The sequence below is a fragment of the Aethalodelphis obliquidens genome, unplaced genomic scaffold (assembly GCF_003676395.1).
Source record: "Aethalodelphis obliquidens isolate GAN/ISIS:26980383/991018 unplaced genomic scaffold, ASM367639v1 scaffold65, whole genome shotgun sequence".
Taxonomy (NCBI): Eukaryota; Metazoa; Chordata; class Mammalia; order Artiodactyla; family Delphinidae; genus Aethalodelphis; species Aethalodelphis obliquidens.
The window spans coordinates 2,659,483-2,670,311 of record NW_020838009.1 but is presented as its reverse complement, the minus strand read 5'-3'; the positions used below and the strand labels follow the sequence as shown (position 1 = coordinate 2,670,311).

Sequence of the window (10,829 nt, the reverse complement as noted above, 5' to 3'; positions counted from 1 at the left end):
TAGATGGGATCAATAGCAGAATAACTGAGCCAGAAGAACGGATAAGTTACCTGGAAGATAAAATAGTGGAAATAACTACTGCAGAGCAGAATAAAGACAAAAGAATGAAAAGAACTCAGGACAGTCTCAGAGACCACTGGGACAACATTAAACGCACCAACATTTAAATTATAGGGGTTCCAGAAGAAGAAGAGAAAAAGAAAGGGACTGAGAAAATATTTGAAGAGATTATAGTTGAAAACTTCCCTAATATGGGAAAGGAAATAGTTAATCAAGTCCAGTAAGCACAGAGAGTCCCATACAGGATAAATCCAAGGAGAAATATGCCAAGACACATATTAATCAAACTGTCAAATATTAAATACAAAGAAAGCATATTAAAAGCAGCAAGGGAAAAACAACCAATAACACACAAGAGAATCCCCGTAAGATTAACAGCTGATCTCTCAGCAGAAACTCTGCAAGCCAGAAAGGAGTGGCAGGACATACTGAAAGTGGTGAAGGAGAAAAACCTGCTACCAAGATTACTCTACTCAGCAAGGATCTCATTCAGATTCGATGGAGAAATTAAAACCTATACAGACAAGCAAAAGCTGAGAGAGTTCAGCACCACCAAACCAGCTTTACAACAAATGCTAAAGGAACTTCTCTAGGCAAGAAACACAAGAGAAGGAAAAGACCTACAATAACGAGTCCAAAACAATTTAGAAACTGGGAATAGGAACATACATATCAATAATTACCTTAAATGTAAATGGACTAAATGCTCGAACCAAAAGACACAGATTGGCTGAATGGATACAAAAACAAGACCCATATATATGCTGTCTACAAAGTGACCCACTTCAGACCTAGAGACACATACAGACTGAAAGTAAGGGGATGGAAAAAGATATTCCATGCAAATGGAAACCAAAAGAAAGCTGGAGTAGCAATTCTCATATCAGACAAAATAGACTTTAAAATAAAGACTAGTAAAAGAGACAAAGAAGGACACTACATAATGATCAAGGGATCGATCCAAAAAGAAGATATAACAATTGTAAATATTTATGCACCCAACATAGGAGCACCTCAATACATAAGGCAAATACAGCATAAAAGGGGAAATTGACAGTAACACATTCATAGTAGGGGACTTTAACACCCCACTTTCACCAATGGACAGATGATCCAAAATGAAAATAAATAAGGAAACACAAGCTTTAAATGATACATTAAACAAGATGGACTTAATTGATATTTATAGGACACTCCATCCAAAACCAACAGAATACACATAATTGTATCAAGTATCTTTTCCGACCACAATGCCATGAGACTAGATATCAATTACAGGAAAAGACCTGTAAAAAATACAAACACATGGAGGCTAAGCAATAAACTACTTAATAACCAAGTGATCACTGAAGAAATCAAAGAGGAAATTTAAAAATACCTAGAAACAAATGACAATGGAGACACGACGACCCAAAACCTATGGGATGCAGCAAAAGCAGTTCTAAGGGGGAAGTTTATAGCAATACAAGCCCACCTTAAGAAACAGGAAACATCTCGAATAAACAACCTAACCTTGCACCTAAAGCAATTAGAGAAAGAAGAAGAAAAAAACCCCAAAGTTAGCAGAAGGAAAGAAATCATAAAAGTCAGATCAGAAATAAAAAGAAATGAAGGAAACGATAGCAAAGATCAATAAAACTAAAAGCTAGTTCTTTGAGAAGATAAACAAAATTGATAAACCATTAGCCAGACTCATCAAGAAAAAAGGGAGAAGACTCAAATCAATAGAATTAGAAATGAAAAAGGAGAAGTAACAACTGATACTGCAGAAATACTAAAGATCATGAGAGATTACTACAAGCAACTCTATGCCAATAAAATGGACAACCTGGAAGAAATGGACAAATTCTTAGAAACGCACAACTTGCCAAGACTGATTCAGGAAGAAAGAGAAAATATGAACAGACCAATCACAAGGCCTGAAATTGAAACAGTGATTAAAAATGTTCCAACAAACAAAAGCCCAGGACCAGATGGCTTCACAGGCGAATTCTATCAAATATCTAGAGAAGAGCTAACACCTATCCTTCTCAAACTCTTCCAAAATATAGCAGAGGGAGGAACACTCCCAAATTCATTCTACGATGCCACCATCACCTTGATACCAAAACCAGACAAGGATGTCACAAAGAAAGAAAACTACAGGCCAATATCACTGATGAACATAGATGCAAAAATCCCCAACAAAATGCTAGCAAACAGAATCCAACAGCACATTAAAAGGATCATACACCATGATCAAGTGGGGTTTATTCCAGGAATGCAAGGATTCTTCAATATATGCAGATCAATCAATGTGATAAACCATATTAATAAATTGAAGGAGAAAAACCATATGATCATCTCAATAGATGCAGAGAAGGCTTTCGACAAAATTCAACACCCATTTATGATAAAAACCCTGCAGAAAGTAGGCAGATAGGGAACTTTCCTCAACATGATAAAGGCCATATATGACAAACCCACAGCCAACATCGTCCTCAATGGTGAAAAACTGAAAGCATTTCCACTAAGATCAGGAACAAGACAAGGTTGCCCACGCTCACCACTGTTATTCAATATAGTTTTCGAAGTTTTAGCCACAGCAATCAGAGAAGAAAAGGAAATAAAAGGAATCCAAATCGGAAAAGAAGTAGTAAAGCTGTCACTGTTTGCAGATGACATGATACTCTACACAGAGAATCCTAAAGATGCTACCAGAAAACTACGAGAGCTAATCAATGAATTTGGTAGAGTTGCAGGATACAAAATTAATGCACAGAAATCTCTGGCATTCCTATACACTAATGATGAAAAATCTGAAAGTGAAATCAAGAAAACACTCCCATTTACCACTGCAACAAAAAGAATAAAATATCTAGGAATAAACCTACCTAAGGAGACAAAAGACCTGTATGCAGAAAATTATAAGACACTGATGAAAGAAATTAAAGATGATACAAATAGATGGAGAGATATATCATGTTCTTGGATTGGAAGAATCAACGTTGTGAAAATGACTATACTACCCAAAGCAATCTACAGATTCAATGCAATCCCTATCAAACTACCACTGGTATTTTTCACAGAACTAGAACAAAAAATTTCACCATTTGTATGGCAACACCAAAGACCCCGAATAGCCAAAGCAATCTTGAGAACGAAAAACGGAGCTGGAGGAATCAGGCTCTGTGACTTCAGACTATAGTACAAAGCTACAGTAATCAAGACAGTATGGTACTAGCACAAAAACAGAAATATATATCAATGGAACAGGATAGAAAGCCCAGAGATAAACCCACACACATATGGTCACCTTATCTTTGATAAAGGAGGCAGGAGTGTACAGTGGAGAAAGGAGAGCGTCTTCAATAAGTGATGCTGGGAAAACTGGACAGGTACATGTGAAAGTATGAGATTAGATCACTCCCTAACACCATACACAAAAATAAGCTCAAAATGGATTAAAGACCTAAATGTAAGGCCAGAAACTATCAAACTCTTACAGTAAAACATAGGCAGAACACTCTATGACATAAATCACAGCAAGATCCTTTTTGACCCACCTCCTAGAGAAATGGAAATAACAACAAACATAAACAAATGGGACCTAATGAAACTTCAAAGCTTTTGCACAGCAAAGGAAACCATAAACAAGACCAAAAGACAACCCTCAGCATGGGAGAAAATGTTTGCAAATGAAGCAACTGACAAAGGATTAATCTCCAAAATTTACAAGCAGCTCATGCAGCTCAATAACAAAAAAACAAACAACCCAATCCCAAAATGGGCAGAAAACCTAAATAGACATTTCTCCAAAGATATACAGACTGCCAACAAACACATGAAAGAATGCTCAACATCATTAATCATTAGAGAAATGCAAATCGAAACTATAATGAGATATCATCTCACACCAGTCAGGATGGCCATCATCAAAAAATGTAGAAACAATAAATGCTGGAGAGGGTGTAGAGAAAAGGGAACACTCCTGCACTGCTGGTGGGAATGTGAATTGGTACAGCCACTATGGAGAACAGTATGGAGGTTCCTTAAAAAACTACAAATAGAACTACCATATGACCCAGCAATCCCACTACTGGGCATATACCCTGAGAAAACCATAATTCAAAAAGAGTCATGTACCAAAATGTTCATTGCAGCTTTGTTTACAATAGCCCGGAGATGGAAACAACCTAAGTGCCCATCATCGGATGAATGGATAAAGAAGACGTGGCACATACATACAATGGAATATTACTCAGCCATAAAAAGAAACGAAATTGAGCTATTTGTAATGAGGTGGATGAACCCAGAGTTTGTCATACAGAGTGAAGTAAGTCAGAAAAAGAAAGACAAATACTGTATGCTAACACATATATATGGAATTTAAGGAAAAAAAATGTCATGAAGAATCTAGGGGTAAGACAGGAATAAAGATACAGACCTACTAGAGAATGGACTTGAGGATATGGGGAGGGGGAAGGGTGAGCTGTGACAAAGGGAGAGAGAGTCATGGACATATATACACTACCAAACGTAAGGTAGATAGCTAGTGGGAAGTAGCCGCATAGCACAGGGAGATCAGCTCAGTGCTTTGTGACCGCCTGGAGGGGTGGGATAGGGAGGATGGGAGGGAGGGAGATGGAAGAGGGAGGAGATGTGGGAACATATGTATATGTATAACTGATTCACTTTGTTATAAAGCAGAAAGTAACTCACCATTGTAAAGCAATTATATCCCAATAAAGATGTTAAAAAAAAAAAAAGAAATAGTGGCTAAGAACTTTCCAAGTCAGGGGAGAGATTTGGATATCCAAGTTCATGAAGCTCATAGGCACCAGACAAACTCAACTCAAAAAAAAATCTTCTCCAAAACACATTAGAGTAAAACTGTCAACTATCAAAAACAAAATCTTAAAAACAACAGTAGGAGAGGAACTTGTAACTTATAAGAGAACCCTCATAAGGTTATCCACTGATTTCTCAACAGAAACCTCACAGGTCAGGAGAGAGTGGGATAATAGATTCAAATTGTTCAAATAAAAAAAAAAGTCAACCAGGATAATTGTCTCCATCATAATTGTCCCTCTTAAATGGAGAGATTAAAAACTCTTTCAAAAAAAAAAAAAGCCGAGAGAGTGCATCATCACTAGTTCTGTCTTAAAAGAAATTCTAAAAGAGTTTCTCAAGCTAAAACTAAATAGTACCATGAAAACATATGCGAATACACAATAGACTTGTAAACATAGGTATATAGTTAAGGTAGGAATACTTTAATAATGTGATATGGTGGTGTGTTAACCAGTTAACAAGGTTAAAGTATGTGATGATTAAAATAACTGCAGCTATAATCACTTTAATGTATAAACAATATACAAAGAGCTAAACTCCACAAAATTTTATGGAGGGGAGTAAAAGAGTAGATTTTTTTGTATGTGATGGAAGTTAAATTGTTATCAACATAAAATAGAGTGTTATATCTATAAGATGTTTTCTGTGAGCCTCATGGAACCACAAAGCAAAAGCCTAGAGTAGATTCACAAAATAAAGAGAAGGAAATCATAATATACCACTACACAGTATCACTAATTCATAAAAAAAAGCAGAAGAGGAAGAAAGGAACAAGAAACAACAAAACATCCAGAAAACAATAAGATGGCATTGGTTAGTCCTTACCTGCCAATAATCACTATAAACATAAATATATTAAATTCGTTAGTCAAAAGTCATAGCGTGGCTAGACAGATAAAAATTCATGATGAAACTATAAGCAGCCTATCAGAGACTCACTTCAATGTTAAAAACACAAATAGGCTCAAAGTGAAGCATTGGAACAAGATATTCCATAAAAGTGGAAACCAACCGAAAGCAGAGGTAGCTACAGTTACACAAGACAGAAAAAAAAAAATCAGCCAAAAGCTGCAACAACAACAAAAATAAGGTCATTATATAATGATAACATTGTCAATTCATCAAGAATACAATCATAAATAAATACGCCTTAACAGTGGGGGACTTTAATATGTTAAGCAAATACTAACAGATCTGAAGATAGAAATAGACAATACAAAAAAAAATTGTAGGGATCTTTCATACCCAACTTTCAACAATGAATCCAGAAAGAAAATCAATGAGGAAATACTGAACTTGAATTATACATTAGACCAAATGGATTTAAGAGACAAAAACAGAGCAGTCCATCAAACAGGGGCAGAATACATATTCTCCTCCAGTGCACACTGAATATTCTCTAGGACAGATCATGTGATGGGTCACTAAACAAGTCTTAGCAAACTTAAGAAGACTGATATTATACTAAGTATTTTTTCAACTACAATGGTAAGAAACCAGAAATGAACAACAGGAAGAATCTGGAAAATTTACAGATATGTGGAAATTAAACAACACGATCCTAAAGAATCAATGGGCTAAATAAAGAAAAAATTTAAAAATAAAAAGACTGAATCATGAAGAAATAAAACAATCTCAACAGGCCAAATTACTATTAAGGAGATTGAATCAGTTCTCAAAAACCTCCCAGCAAAAATTTGTATTTTATAAATACACTAGGGGAGACACACACAATGATATAAAGTAAGGTAGAGCTATTGGTTCTGAATCCCTGATTTCTTAGCAAATATTTATCATTTGAGTTGAGCTATATTTCAGAAATTTAACACAATTGAGCATACATTAACAATATGATTCTTGTAAACTTTTTTGAAAATACAAAGTGATAAAGAAGACTATGTCTGTTACATGAGTGTGGAGTATAATGGAAACTTAGAAGAACAAGGCTTGACTGATTCCACTTTACAACTTCCACTTGTAAAGCCAATGTCTTTAATAAAGAAAGGTGAAAATGTTCATTTTTGAAAAACAAAGTACAAACAAAGGAAAACTAAGAAGACACAGGAATTTCCAGATTTACTGTGATGGTTTATACACACTTCTTGAATCACACAAAACCCTTATTAAAGATAAAAGAACTATTTGAACATCATGGAGGAATCTGCAGAAAGCACCTAAACCAGTGAACATCAGGTGTATTGGGACAAATGATTATCAGGTGACTGAAGCACGCAAGACATTATCACTGCTGTTGTATTCTCGGTGAAAATACATAAGAAAATCATAATCTGAAACGATCATGAAAAAAATGTAAGTTTATGCAAATTTCAGTCCACATATACTTCTCATGTTCCCTAACTCTAATTGTGTATTTAAATAGTAAGTCTTTCTCATAAATATAGAGAGCAAGTCTCTCCTACTTTTTTTTTTCAGAACTTTGTGTTATCTAGATCACTAATGCTATCCCATTTAAAAGTGCATTTTCTGGGACTTCCCTGGTGGTGCAGTGGTTAAGAATCCACCTGCCAATGCAGGGGACACGGGTTTGAGCCCCGGCCTGGGAAGATCCCACATGCACAGAACAACTAAGCCCATGTGCCACAACTACTGAAGCCTGTGCGCCTAGAGCCCGTGCTCTGCAACAAGAGAAGCCACTGCAACAAGAAGCCCACACACCGCAACGAAGAGTAGCCCCCGCTCACCGCAACTAGAGAAAGCCCGCAGGCAGCAACGAAGACCCAACGCAGCCAAAAATAAATAAATAAATTTATTTTTAAAAATTAAAAAAAAAGAAAAGTGCATTTTCTCTCTTTTTTTTTTTTTTGCAGTACGCAGGCCCCTCACTGCTGTGGCCTCTCCCGTTGCGGAGCACAGGCTCCGGACGCGCAGGCTCAGCGGCCATGGCTCACGGGGCCCAGCCGCTCTGCGGTTTGTGGGATTTTCCTGGACCGGGGCACAAACCCGTGTCCCCTGCATCGGCAGGCGGACTCTCAACCACTACGCCACCAGGGAAGACCAAAAGTGCATTTACTTAATCCTGGTGTGATAAACTGTTGCATTCAGATGTACATTAATCATTTCACTTTCCCCCTTTTTTTTTTTTTGCGGTACGCGGGCCTCTCACTGTTGTGGCCTCCCCTGTTGCGGAGCACAGGCTCTGGACGCGCAGGCTCAGCAGCCACGGCTCACGGGCCCAGCCGCTCCGCGGCATGTGGGATCCTCCCGGAACGGGGCACGAAGCCGTGTCCCCTGCATCAGCAGGCGGACTCTCAACCACTGCGCCACCAGGGAAGCCCCCCTTCTTCACTAATAGCTCATCATCCAAAATTATCTCTTAGGGAATTTTGGATATTAATGCCTTCCCATGTAGATCTTCCACAAAGGGAATCATTTCAATAGTTGGATGTCATTCTCCACGCTCTGTAGGGAGCCTGGATGCAGACAATGGGGAAAGGGCTCTGGAACGCAGGGTAGAAGTATTCTAAAGTGCTGACTCTGACTATCACAAGAAGGAAAAAAGTAAGTAGTTGAAAATGACCTTGCTAGGCACATAAGAAGTAGAGAGTTAAAGATTTGTAGGTTCTTAATCCATGACATTTCAGAAGGAAAAGCAGACAGAGCCTCTGACCCAGGACAGGACAGTTACCTGAGAAGCTGCCATTTCCTCCTCTCCTTCCTCCTGCTCTGGGTCGTTTTCTCATCGATATGATGTTGAGGAATCACATTGGGATCTTGAAAATATGCCTCAGTGCCGTCAGCACAGCTCCTTCACCTCTTCCCACAACACCAACAGGCTACAGGACCTTGAAATGCTGAAACAGCAACCTGAAAAAGAGATTCAGGAACAATGAGCTCCTGCATGGAGACCAAACTGTGAGCTTTTTCTTTCCTGCCGACACATGCTCTCCCCTCACACAGATGCCCCAAAACTTCTGCTACAGCACAGAGTAAGTTGGCTACACTGACCTGCCCTTTCCAATCTCATGTAGAGGAGACACCAATGTCTCCCCAAAGGCAAAAGGACTGAAGACTGCAAACAACTATCACCAGGTACCAGTAGCCCTTGGGCTTGGGCTTAAACCGGGCCTAACCTTAGAATCACCTGGAGTTAAAACACTCGGATGCTCCCACCCAGATCAATAGACAGACTCTGTGGGGAGGGCACAGGTGATGTTATTTCTAAATACTCATCACTAATACTAATGGGAAATTGCATGGGAACCACATAGCAAATGTTTCTTCTGAAGCTTTAAAGTGCGTACAAATTTGCGGGGAACCAGGCCCCACTCTAAGTTATGAAACTCCTGTAGGGCTCAAAAAACGACATCTTTTACGAGTTTTCTTGTTCATGCAGATGTTACTCCCTCAGACCCATGTTCAGTAGCACTGAGATAAGAGATCAGGCATAGCACACCTGAGACCACTGAGTAGTGTGAAGGCTTCAGAGAATTTCCAGAAGTGCAGGTTCCCTGGGCCTGATTCCTAGGGGCCGAGTTCCTCCTGAAATAGGTGTTGTCTTGTTGTTGCCTATGGTAGATGCTGCTTGGTTGGTGGAAATCATGTGGTGGGTTTAGGGATGTGTGAGAGGTCACCCTTAGAAATCTTCCCAAAGGTACCCTTAGTCCTCAGGTCCTTTAGCCCCCTCTCCTCTCAGGGCCCACTTGACAGACAGGACTACCCAGGGACAGGGCAGGACCACCTGTCCTCAGGTGAGCTGAGACTCCATACCCCAAAAGATGCAGAGCACAAAGTTGTTTACATCACAGATCTGTTTGAAAATAAACGAAAGGCAGCAATGAAGGGTGGGTTAACATTTTGGGTTGAGAATGACAAAAGACTTTGAAAATGATGCCATGAATGCATATTTAATGATTAACAAAGGAAGTTGTGATCTATGTTAAGTAATAAAGCACATTATACCTGAATTAACAGATAAGATTTTTCATTCATTGTATGTTTGTCTATGTGTGTGTGTTATAAATTGTGGCGCCGCAGTTTGTTCTCCCCATCTTCCCTTACGTGTTTATACTTTCTCACATCTTTAATATATTTTTATTTATTTATTTTGGCTGCACTGGAGCTTAGTTGAGGCACGCAGGATCTTCGCTGCGGCATGTTTAGTTGCAGCATGCAGGATTTTTTTTTTTTTTTTTTTTTTTTAGTTGCGGCATGTGGGCTTCTTAGTTGTGGCATGCATGTGGGATCTAGTTCCCCCACCAGGGATCAAACCCGGGCCCCCTGCATTGGGAGTGTGGAGTCTTACCCACTGGACCACCAGGGAAGTCCCTATACTTTCTCACATTTTAAAAAGCGCATTGATTAAGGTAAAAATTAGAGAAAAGCACATCCACTTTTTCAAATATTCTGAGAATTCTGAATCTTTTTAAAATTTTATTTAAAATTTCTTTTTAATTTTTATACAACTTTAAAGGTTACTTTTCATTTACAGTTACTATAAAATATTGGTTATTTTCCCCAATATGTATGTTGTACAATATGTCTTTCAGCTATCTTACAACGAATTGTTTGTACTTTCCACTCCCCAACTCCTATATTGCCCCTCCCCTCTCCTCACTGGTAACAAGTAGTTTGTTCGATATATCTCTGAGTTTGCTTCTTTTTTGTTATATTTACTAATTTGTTTTATTTTTTAGATTCTACATATAAGTGATATCATACAGTATTTGACTTTCTCTGACTTACTTCGCTTAGCATAATGCCCTCCAAGTCCATCTATGTTGCTACAAATGGCAAAATTTCATTTTTTCGTGGCTGAATAGTATTGCATTGTACATATATACCACATCTGCTTTTTTAAATTTTTATTTTATATTGGAGTATAATTGATTTACAATGTTGTGTTAGTTTCAGGTGTACAGCCAAGTAATATATATATATATATATATATATATATATATATATATATATATATATAT

The 10,829-nt window shown here is 38.1% G+C and overlaps 2 long non-coding RNA genes across 2 annotated transcripts in view; one reads left to right on the top strand and one right to left on the bottom strand.

Annotated features, from left to right (window-relative positions):
• The window catches only part of LOC113610755 (uncharacterized), a 40,600-nt gene that overhangs the window by 9,144 nt on the left and 20,627 nt on the right, over window positions 1–10,829 (bottom strand). The window contains exon 2 of the long non-coding RNA XR_003429205.1: window positions 8,540–8,718. This is a non-coding gene — a long non-coding RNA (uncharacterized LOC113610755). The remainder of the gene's footprint in view (window positions 1–8,539; window positions 8,719–10,829) is intronic.
• The window catches only part of LOC113610756 (uncharacterized), a 29,197-nt gene that overhangs the window by 10,317 nt on the left and 8,051 nt on the right, over window positions 1–10,829 (top strand). The window lies entirely within an intron of this gene.